Consider the following 11,815-nt stretch of genomic DNA (forward strand, 5'->3'; position numbering starts at 1 on the left):
CCAAATGATTTAAAAGGTGTCGCTACGGGCGAAAAGGTTTCCTTTCCATGCGGTTTTTCTCAAAGGGGTTTTTTATAGTGTTTAAAAAATGATTCAAATTTTTAAAAAAGTGAAAATCATGTAAATTTTTCAAAATCATCCTTTTTTAGATACTACATGTTTTTTCTGTTTTAACGAGAATTTTTAGCCTCACTTCAAAAAAACTGGGGCCCTTTTAAAAATAACTGAAATTGTGTCTTTGATTTATTTTTTTTAAATGAGTCACATTTCTGTTTAAATTTGCGAGGGAAAGCGGGGGTTTGCTTAAATTTTGCTGTAAAAAATTTTCTAAATTTACCCCTGTATGGATTCTTTGGTTTTTACATAGACAATGAATTTTTTCCCGGGAAAAATTTAAATTTGGGATAAAATTTTCCCATCCAAGGGCTGCATACGTTTTTATAAAAAAAATGTGCATCCGTGGGGTCCTGTTAAATTTAGGGGGGTTTAAAAAATATGTCATTGAAGCAAAAATTTTAAAACCTTCTCCCCCCACGTGTGTTCTACATATTGACAGTCCCGGTTTAAAGTTTATAAAAAGTTTTCTTAATACTTTTAACCTGATTTGACAAAAAGGGCTAATTTGGTTTTCACAAATTTTTTGTTTTTTTTTTTATTTCCAAGCTTACAAAAATTTTTGGCTGAAAATTTAAAAAAACCCTCGGGGTTTTAAAAATTTTAAAAAAAAAATTTTGACAAAACAAAGTGGTAATTTTTACCTTTTTTATTTTAATTTAAAAAAAAAAAATTCAGTTTTTTTTTTTTTTTTTTTTTTAAAACCCTTTCAACCCAATTAAAAAGGGTGAAAACCCAAGAGGGGATGTTTTGGGCCCCACAAAAATTTTAGACTGAACCAATGGCCCTTTTATTGGGGAAAATTTTTTTTTCACTTTTGTGGCAGCTGCCCGTTTAATTTGAATTTACTGGAAAAAATTTAAAAAGGCAGCACCATAACATTAAAAATTTAAAGCGGGTAAGTTAATTTTTCAATAGAGATTTATTTAAAGCCTCAAATTTTTGATATTTTCAAAAAATATATGAAAAAACAGATTTAATAATTAACTGGGCGATGGAAATTTGTAGGGACATTTATCACAAGTGCCCTAAATTTCAACGTTTTCTAAACAAATTTTTTTAAATTTCTATATTAAATTTAAGACCTCACTGTGAATTTAGATTTTTTGAAAAATTGTTAAATTTAGGGAATATTTACTGTCATATGAACCTTGATTTAAAGAAAATAGTCTGAATACTTTCAAATGGGGTAAAAGAATTTTCCCAAAGGAAAGGACCGGGGAAAATTGAAAAACTAAATTAAAAAACTAAATAAAAAATTTATTGCCCCCAAAATTAAAAAAATATACAAACATCAATCTATGAATAAAATGGGCAAAAAACAAAAAAGGGACTTTTTTAAAAAATCCTTACCCGCCCGGTCTTTTTTTTCAAAGCATAGAATTTTCCCGTAGTTTTAACCTCAAAATTTTTTCTCAGGGGAAAAAAAGCTGAACTTTAATGACATTTCGGAACTTTTAAAACTACTTTAAAATTTTGAAAAATAACAACGATTAATGTATAACCCATGAAAATATTAAAAAATTAAACTAGGACCTATTCGCATTTAGCGGCCCCCCTTATATGCGCACCTGTTTTATCAGGGGAATTAACTGACCGATGTCGCCCATTACCATTTAGTGCTCATAAAATGTTAATTCTGTTGGTAGCAGAAGCCTCACCTTCTGGAAAACCAGGTCATATAAGTATGAAAAATCCAAATCCATTATCCCTAACAACTTGTTAACATAACCTTTCAGAGATTTTTTCTTCATGTTTTTACACATTTTTAGCTCATCTGATTTTTTGAAAAAAAATGATGAGTTATTGTCATCACTTGAGCGGTTGTCGGCGTCGGCGTCTGCGTCGGCGTTGCCTGGTTAAGTTTTATGTTTAGGTCAGCTTTTCTCCTAAACTATCAAAGCTATTGCTTTGAAACTTGGAATACTTAATCACCATCATAAGCAGACCCTGTACATCAAGAAACATAACTCCATCTTGCTTTTTGCAAGATTTATTGCCCCTTTTGGACTTAGAAAATCAGTTTTCTTGGTTAAGTTTTATGTTTAGGTCAGCTTTTATCCTAAACTATCAAAGCTATTGCTTTAAAACTTGCAACACTTGTTCACCATCATAAGTTGACCCTGTATAGCAAGAAACATAACTCCGTCCTGCTTTTTGCAAGATTTATGGCCCCTTTTGGACTTAGAAAAATATCAGATTTCTTGGTTAAGTTTTATGTTTAGGTCAACTTTTTCTCTTAAACTATCAAAGCTATTGCTTTGAAACTTGCAACACTTGTTCACCATCATAAGCTGACCCTGTACAGCAAGCAACATAACTCCATCCTGCTTTTTGCAATAATTATTGCCCCTTTTGGACTTAGAAAATCATTTTCTTGGTTGAGTATTATGTTTAAGTCAACTTTTCTCATAAACTATCAAAGCTATTGCTTTAAAACTTGCAACAGTTTTTCACCATCATAAGTGGACACTGTACATCAAGAAACATAACTCTATCCTGCTTTTTGCAAGAATGATGGCCCTTTTTAGACTTAGAAAATCATGGGTAGGACAATATTTCTATTACACAAAAAAAATCAGATGAGCGTCAGCACCCGCAAGGCGGTGCTCTTTTTGTCCAATCTTATTGAAAATAGGTCAGAATATTTGTCTTCATGAAATCTCAGAAGGTTTAAAAATTGTGTCAGGCTGGGGCAAAAAAACTAGGTCACTAGACCAAATCGAAAAAAATTCAAACTTGTTTACACTCTAGAGGCCACATATTTGCTCCAATTTTCATGAAACTTGGTCAGAATGTTAATCTTCTTGAAAACTTGGGGTAGTTTAAAACTGGGTCATGTGATCTCAAAACCTGGGTCACTAGGACAAACATGTGTACACTGTTATGGTGTGTTACTCAGGTGAGCGAACTGTGGCAGTATTTTCTATTGTAGGTGCAGATATACTCTTCCTGGAATAAATATACTGATATGGGCAAATCTTTACCACAGATATGCTGTAATTGGACCCATTAATAATTGATAATTATTGTATGAAAAAAAGTGACCTTTCTGCATGTTTACACTTTCCTTACCTGTTTGCACTAGGTATGAAACTCAGTGATTTTCTTGCTGCCAGCATTACCTTTTGTGCACTGGCATGAAGTTAGTAACGTTCTTGCTTCCAGCTCTACTGTGTTAAATTGTCATGAAGCCAGCGACTTTCTTGGCTGCCAGCTTTACCAGGTTACTTTGTCATGAAGCTTGAGTGCTTTATGCTACCAGCTATTACCCCAGTACATTGTCATTGAAGCCGAGGGACTTTCTTGTACTAGCTTTACCTGAGTACATTGTCCTGAAGCCGAGAGTGAAATTGCTTGCTGCTTGCTCTACCTGAGTACATTGTATGAGCCTAGTACTTTCTTGCTGATAGCACACTGAGTAACTTGTCATGAAAGCCGCCGAGTGACTTTCTTGCCTGATAGTCTACCTGTGTACATGGTCATGAAGCGAGTGACTTCTTGCTGCCAACTTTACCAGGTTACTTTGTCTGAAGCTGAGTGCTTGCATGTACCACGCTATACCCCAGTACATTGTCTTGAAGCCGAGTGACTTTCTTGCTACTAGCTATACCTGAGTACATTGTCCTGAAGCCGAGTAGTAGTAGAGTAAGTAGAGTAGAGAATTAGTAGTAACCTCCACAAGTAGTGACTTTCTTGCTGCTGCTTAACCTGAGTACATTGTCATGGAAGCCCCTGAAGTGAGTAGTAGTGACAAGTGTGTGTAAGAGTACGTTAGTGACTTTTCTTCTTGATACTAGCTTTAGTGAGGACTTTGTCATGATGCCAAGTCAAGTGGAGCTTTTCTTGCTGGTGATTGCTTCTACCGTGTACATTGTCATGAAGCCGAGTGGACGTTCTTGCCACTAGCTTTACGTGGTCAATTGTCATGAATGCCGAGTGACTTTCTTGCTGATAACTCTACTTGTAACATTGTCATTGAAGCCGAGAGTGACTTTCTTGCTGTTGATAGCTCTAACTGTGTACATTGTTCATAAAGCCTAGTGACTTTCTTGCTCCTGCTCTACTGCAGTACATGTCATGAAGCCGAGTGACTTTTTGCCTGCCTGCTCTACCTGAGTACATTGTCATGAAGCCCGAGTCCGAGTTGACTTTTCTTTGATGCTGGATAGCTCTCTCTGTACAATTGTCTTGAAGCCTAGTGACTTTCTTGCTGCCTGCTCTACCTGAGTACATTGTCGTGAAGCCGACTGACTTTCTTGTACTAGCTTTACGTGAGTACATTGTCATGAAGCGAGTGACTTTCTTTGCTGATATCTCTTACTCGTGTAACATTGTCATTGAAGCCGAGTGAGCCTTTCTTTGCTCTGGCCTGCCTGCTCTACTGTGTACATTGTCATTGAAGCGAGTGACTTTCTTGCTCATAGCTCTATCCTGAGTACATTGTCATGAAGACCGCGTGACTTTTTGTACTAGCTTTACGTGAGTACTTGTCATCAAGCCGAGTGACTTTCTGTGTAACCTCTTACCTGTGTTACATCTGTCAATGAAGCCTAGTGACTTTAGTGATAGCCTTCTACCTGTGTACATTGTCATGAAGCTAGTGAACTTTCTTGCTGATTGCTCTACCTGTGTACATTGTCATGTAAATTGAAGCCCGAGGAGTGACACATTCTTGCAGGCTGGATAGCTCTACCTGAGTACATTGTCATTGAAGCCTAGTGACTTTCTTGCTGGATTGTTTGCTGTGTATTGCTGTGCTGATGCTCTACCTGAGTACTTTGTCATGAAAGCCAGTGACTTTCTTGTGCCTGCTCTATCTGAGTACATTGTCCTGAAGCGAGTGGACTTTCTTGCTACTAGCTTTAGTGAGTACATTGTCATGAAGCCAAGTCTAAAGTAAGTCAACATCAAGTACGTTGACTTTCTTTGCTGATGCTTCTTAAAAAACCCTGTGTACATTGTCATGAGCGACGTTTGGGGGGAGTACGTGACTTTCTTGCCACTAGCACTTGCCCGCTACCTCCCCCGAGTACATTGGCTTGAAGCCGAAAGCTGACTGGTTCTTAGTATCTTTTTCTGTTCCTCGCTGTGATATGATGCATCTAACCATGATTACATAGTTATGAAGCCGTGACTTTTTGCTATGCCTGTCTTCCTTAGTAGTCATTGTCTGTGAAGACCGACTTGTGACTTTCCTTGTACTAGCTTTACGTGAGTTCTATGTCATGATGCCAATGACTTGCGTTGCTGTGATAGCTTCTACTGTTGTACTTTCTCATGAAGCGAGTGACTTTTCTTGCTACTAGCTTTACGTGAGTACATTGTCTGAAGCCGAGTGAACGTGAAGTTGACTTTCTTGCTGCTGATGTTCTCTACCTAGTTTGTACATTGCATGAATAAGCCGAGCCGAGTGACTTCTTGCTGATAGCTCTACCTGAGATCACGATTGTCATGAAGCCTTGTCGACTTTCTGGGCTGATGTCCTACCTCAGTACATTGTCATGAAGCCGAGTAGTGGGAGGGACTTTCTTGCTGTTAGGCTCTACCTCAGTACATTGTCATGGACGCCGAGTGGACTTTCTTTGCTGATAGCTCTACTGAGTACATTGTCTATGAAGCGAGTGACTTTCTTGCTGATAACTCTACCTGAGTACACTGTCTTGAAGCTAATGACTTTCTTGTGATAGCTCTACTCTGAGTACATTGTCATGAAGCCGAGTGAACCTTGCGGTAAGTGACTTTCTTGATACTAGCCTTTACTGAAGATACATTGTCATCAAGCCTAGTAGTTGACTTTCTGGCTGCTGCTCTACTGAGTACATTGTCATGAAGCCGAGTGAATTCTTGCTGATAGCTCTACCAGGTACACTTGTCATGAAGCCCAGTGACTTTCTTGCTGATAGCTCTACCTGTGTACATTGTCATGAAAGCCCAGTGACTTTCTTGCTGATAGCTCTACGTGAGTACATTGTCATGAAAGCCCAGTGACTTTCTTGCTGCTAGTTACCTGTGGTACATTGTCATGAAGCCCGAGTAGTGAATTTCTTACTACTAGCTCTTTTAGTGGAGGACATGTCATGAAGGCCGATGACTTTTCTTGCTGATTTTGCTCTACCTGAGAACACTGTCATGAAGCCAGTGACTTTCTTGTGATAGCTTCTACCTTGTTGTTACATTAGTCATGAAGCCCAGTGATTGTGGCTTGATAGCTTCTACTGTGTTGTACATTGTATGAAGCCCCGAGTAGTGACTTTTTATACTAGTTTACGTGAGTACAATTGTCATGGAAGCCAAGTGACTTTCTTGCTGATAAACTCGACCTGTGTACATTGTCATAAAGCGAGTGACTTTCTTGTGATAGCTCTACCTGAGTACATTGTTCATGTAGCCTAGTGACTTTTCTTGCTGATAAACTCTACCTGTGATACATTGTCATGAAGCCGCAGTGACTATCTTGCTGATAGCTCTACCTGAGTCATTGTCATGAAAAGCCTAGTGACTTTCTAGCTGCTGCTCTAACCTGTGTACATTGTCATTGAAGCAAGTGACTTTCTTGCTGATAGCTCTACCTGAGGACCTGTCATGAAGCCCCAGTGATTTTCTTGCTGATAGCTTACATGAGTACATTGTCTGAAGCCGAGTGACTTTTCTTGCTGATAACTCTGCCTGTGTACTTGTCCATGAAGCCTAGTGTTTTCTTGCTGGTAGTTCTACCTGTGTACATTGTCATGAAGCGAGTAGTGACTTTCTTATACTAGCTTTACGTGAGTACATTGTCATGAAGCCAAGCGTACTTTCTTGCTGATAATCTACCTGTTGTACATTGTCATGAAGCCTAGTGACCTTTCTTGCTGATAGCTCTTACTGTGTACATTTGTCATGAAGCCCAAGCGGACTTTTTACTACTAGCTTTACGTGAGTACATTGTCATGAAAGCCTAGTGATTTCTTGCTGATAACTCTACTGTGTACATTGTCATGAAAGACGAGTGACTTTATTTGATAGGCTTACCTGAGTTACATTGTCATGATGCATAGTGGACTTTCTTGCTAATAGCTTACCTGTGACATTGTCATGAAGCAAGCGACTTCTTACTACTTGCTTTACGTGAGTTACATTGTCATGAAGCCAAGTGCTTTCTTGCTGATAGCTCTACCTGTGTGACATTGTCATGAAGCCGAGTGACTTTCTTGTGATTAGCTCTACGTGAGTACATTGTATGAAGCCAAGTGACTTTCTTGGCTGATTAGCTCTACCTGTGTACATTGTCATGATGCCGCAGTGACTTTTTGCTACTAGCTTTACGTGAGTACATCGTAATGAAGCCGAGTGCTTCTTTGTGATAACTCTACCTGTGTACATTGTCATGAAGCCGAGATGACTTTCTTGCTGATAGCTCTACCTGGTACATTGTCATGTAAGCCGAGTGACTTTTTGTGATAGCTTACTAGAATTGGCGGTTTTGGGCGCTTTTTTTTTTTATTATTATTTTTCTTATACTACTTTTTTTGTTTTTTTACATTGTCATGAAGCTAGTGACTTTCTTGCTGATAGCTCTATGTGTACATTGTCATGAAGCCGAGTTGACTTTCTAGCTACTAGCTTACGTGAGTACATTGTCATGAAGGCATGTGACTTTCTTGCTGATAGTCTACCTGAGTACATTGTTCATGAAAGCCTTGAGACTTTCTTGCTGAAGCTCTACTTGTGTACATTGTCATGAGGCCGAGTGACATTCTTGTGATAGCTCTACGTGAGTACATTGTCATGAAGCCGAGTGACTATTTGCTGCATGCTCTACTGAGTACATTGTCATGGAGCCAAGCGACTTTCTTACTACTAGCTTTACGTGAGGACTTTGTCTTGAAGCCTAGTGACTTTCTTGCTGATAACTGTACCTGTGTACTTGTCATGAAGGCCGTAGTGATTTTCTTGCTGGTTAGCTCGACCTGAGTACATTGTCATGAAGCTAGTGACTTTCTTGCTTGATAGCTCTACCTGTGTACATTGTCATTGAAGCCAAGCGACTTTTTTATACTAGCTTACGTGAGTACATTGTCATGGAAGCCGAGCGATACTTTCTGGCTGATAGCTCTACCTTGTGTACATTGTCATTGAAGCCGAGTGATTTCTTGCTGATTAGCTCTACGTGAGTACATCGTCATGAAGCCAAGTGACTTTCTTGCTGATAGGCTCTACTGTGTACATTGTCATGAAGCCGAGTGACTTTCTTGCTATAGCTTTTACGTGAGTACATTGTCATGAAGCCGAAGGACTTTCTTGCTGATAAATAAACCTACTTGTGTACATTGTATGATGCGAGGGACGTTCTTGCTGATAACTCTACCTGTGAGGTTACAATTGTCATGAAGCAGAGTGTCTTTTCTTGCTGATAGTAGCTCTACTGAGTAAATTGTCATGAAGCCGAGTGACTTTCTTGCTGATAGCTCTACCTGAGTACATTGGTCATGAAGCTGAGTTGACTTTCTTTCTGATAGCTCTACCTGTGTACATTGTCCATGAAAGCCGGAGTGACTTTCTTGCTACTAGCTTTACATGAGTACATTGTCATGAAGCCAAGTGACTTTCTTGTGGGATAGCTCTACTGAGTACATTGTCATGAAGCCTAGTGACTTCTTGCTGATAGCTCTACCTGTGTACATTGTCATGAAGCCGAGTGACTTTCTTGCTGATAGCTCTACGTGGAGTACATTGTCATGAAGCAAACGTACTTTCTTGCTGATAGCTCTACTGTGTACATTGGTCATGAAGCCGAGTGATTTCTTGCTACTAGCTTTAGTGAGTACATTGTCATGGAAGCGAAGTAGGGTTTTCTTGTCGAGATAACTCTACCTGTGTACATTGTATGAAGCCGATGTGACTTCTTGCTGATAACTCTTACCTGTGTACATTGTCATGACGCCGAGTGGACTTTCTTGCTGGATTGCTCTACCTGAGTACATTGTCATGAAGCCCTAGTGACTTTCTTGCTGATAGCTCTACTGTGTACATTGATGAGCCGAGTGACTTTCTTGCTACTAGCTTTACGTGAGTACATTGTCATGAAGCGAGTGACTTCTTGCTGGATAACTCTACCTGGTACATTGTCATGAAGCGAGTGACTTTCTTGCTGATAGCTTCTACCTGTGTACACTTGCATGGAAAGCCCACGGTGGACTTTTCTTTCTTCCAGTTTACCTGTGTACACTGTTCATGAGCTCAATGACTTTCTTTCCCTCAAGCTCTACTGTGAACATTGCTCCATGAAGCCGGCTGAACTTTCTTGATATCCAGCTTTTACTGTGGACACTGTCAATAAAGCTCAATGACTTTCCTTGATGCCAGCTTTATCTGTGTACAAAAAAAATGTCATGAAGCCAGTGACTTTCTTGATTTCAGCTGTCTTGATGCTCAGTGGAATTCTTGATGCCAGCTTTACCTGTGTACAATGTCATGGAAGCGGTGACTTTGTGATACCAGCTTTACCTGTGTACAATGTCATGAAGCGAGTACTTTTTGATGCCAGCTTTAACTGTGTACAATAAGTGTCTTGAAGGCCGATTGACTTTCTTGATTCCAGCTCTACTGTGTATGTAACATTGTCATGAACCCAGGTTTTTCTTGATTCCAGCTTTACTGTGGCACCATTTCATGAAGCCAGTGAACATCTTGCTACCAGCTCTTACAGGTATTACACTGTCATGAAGCTCAGTGTCTTCTTGATTGCAGCTTTACCTTGTGTTTACCTGTCATGAAGCCCAGTTTGACTTACGTGAGACAGCATTTACCTGTGTATAATGCGTGGTTACAATGTCATAAGCCCAGTGACTTTCTTGCTGCCAGCTCTATGTGAACATGTCATGATGCCGAGTGACATTGTCAATTCCAGCTCTACCTGTGTTACACTGTACGAAGCCGAGGTGTTTTCTTTTGTACAAGCTCTACCTAGTGTATACTGTCATGAAGCTCAGTGACTTTCTTGCTACCAGCTTTTCCTGTGTGACACTGCCATATAATTAATTGCATAAATATATTGAAGTTGATTATGGAGTTTTAAGTTAAAGCATAACATCTCCTTAAACGAAATGTTCAAAGCTTTTATTTTCTCTGACTTTCAATCATAAGTTTTACATATTTAATCGTATATAATAATATTTACAACATTTACAGGCAGTTGAACTGAGACTACCGGTAATTTTTGGTGTCATTTTGACGAAGGCCGTTAGATGTTAGTGCTTTTCAGTTTAGGGGAGAGTGAGTATACATTTTCGCTGGAACCTTGTTACAGGTAATTTCTCTATTACAAAGGAACCAAAGGCATTGGAGACTGTTATTGCCTACAAATAATGACATTTACATATTTTATATATTTATATATATATATCTATATATATATATATATATATTTATATATATATTTTATATACACACGTTTATGTTGTAAATTCATCTACACGTATTATGTAGTAAATTCATCCATGCTAAGCACTTAGTGTTTTGAGTTTTCTTTTAAAAGTTCAAGGAATTCCAGTGTTACTTACAAGATGAAATCATGTTGAGGAAAATTGTGTGCTATGTACATGAATCAGTTTTTAATCAAAAGGTCGGGTCCACATCCAAGGGCACTGCAGTTCATGGGGGTTCATTTTTAATTAAATATTCTTTTTAGCTTAATTAGTGATGGAATTCTTTAAGCTTATTTGAACCACATCTGTGTCCACAGTATTGTGTCATCATGTAGGGAAACGCATGTTTTTCGTGGTTATACATCTGCAGGATCCGAGGGATTGGTTGGTACCCAAGCCCGTTAAGGGCCGAAGGTACAAGATTCCTGTGGGATTATGAAGATGTTATAACATGAAAAGAACATGCGCTACGCTTTTCTAGCAGCAACAGGGCGTAAAAAAACATGTGAATTATTTATTGGTCCTCAACGTCATTGAATTTCCATGAAGCGCGGGTAATGTCTACGTTGGTTTGTCACGTTGACGTCATTTTCCATTTTGTATTATCGTTTTGGGGCCGTAATGCGTTTACGCTTTGCCACGGAACGTGGGATATATAATAAGATTGTTATAACTAGCACGTGGAGCGCGAGTAGAATTCTCTGTTAACAATGTTTTTCTCTCCTGTTAAAAACACCCCGAAACGTGACAAAACAGCCAGTTTTATGCTAGAATAGAGGATGTGGTCTTGCTGTATCAAAACCCATGACCCCCGGGGTGATTCAACACGACACCTTAAACCATTATACTACCGCTCCCCCACCTTCATGTTTACTAATGACCTCTCTTGTTTCAGTCTACACATATGATACACATTTGTTTGTGCTCGTGCCTTTCCCCAGTAGGTTACCTCCTAACCCTAACACCATGAAAAAGGATACAAAAAATAATGTAAACATTTCATTTGAAAAAATTTTTTTTTGATTTTTAGTGGTATTATACAAATGTACTATCATTTATTTTGACATTTAGTCAACCATATTACACAGTAAACTTTTATATGTCTTTCTGCAAGAAAGCTACTACTAAATAATAATAGAGAATAACTTGGAAGTCTTTGTTATTTTTGAAAAGAAATTAGAATATTAGATGTCATATGTCTGCTTAAAACAGACAAAAAACACAAAATTGTATTGTGACAATATTTTATGATGCTGTTTATTTCATATTCATACAATTGTATTTTCAGGTAC

Source organism: Mercenaria mercenaria, chromosome 16 (assembly GCF_021730395.1).
Source record: "Mercenaria mercenaria strain notata chromosome 16, MADL_Memer_1, whole genome shotgun sequence".
Taxonomy (NCBI): domain Eukaryota; kingdom Metazoa; phylum Mollusca; class Bivalvia; order Venerida; family Veneridae; genus Mercenaria; species Mercenaria mercenaria.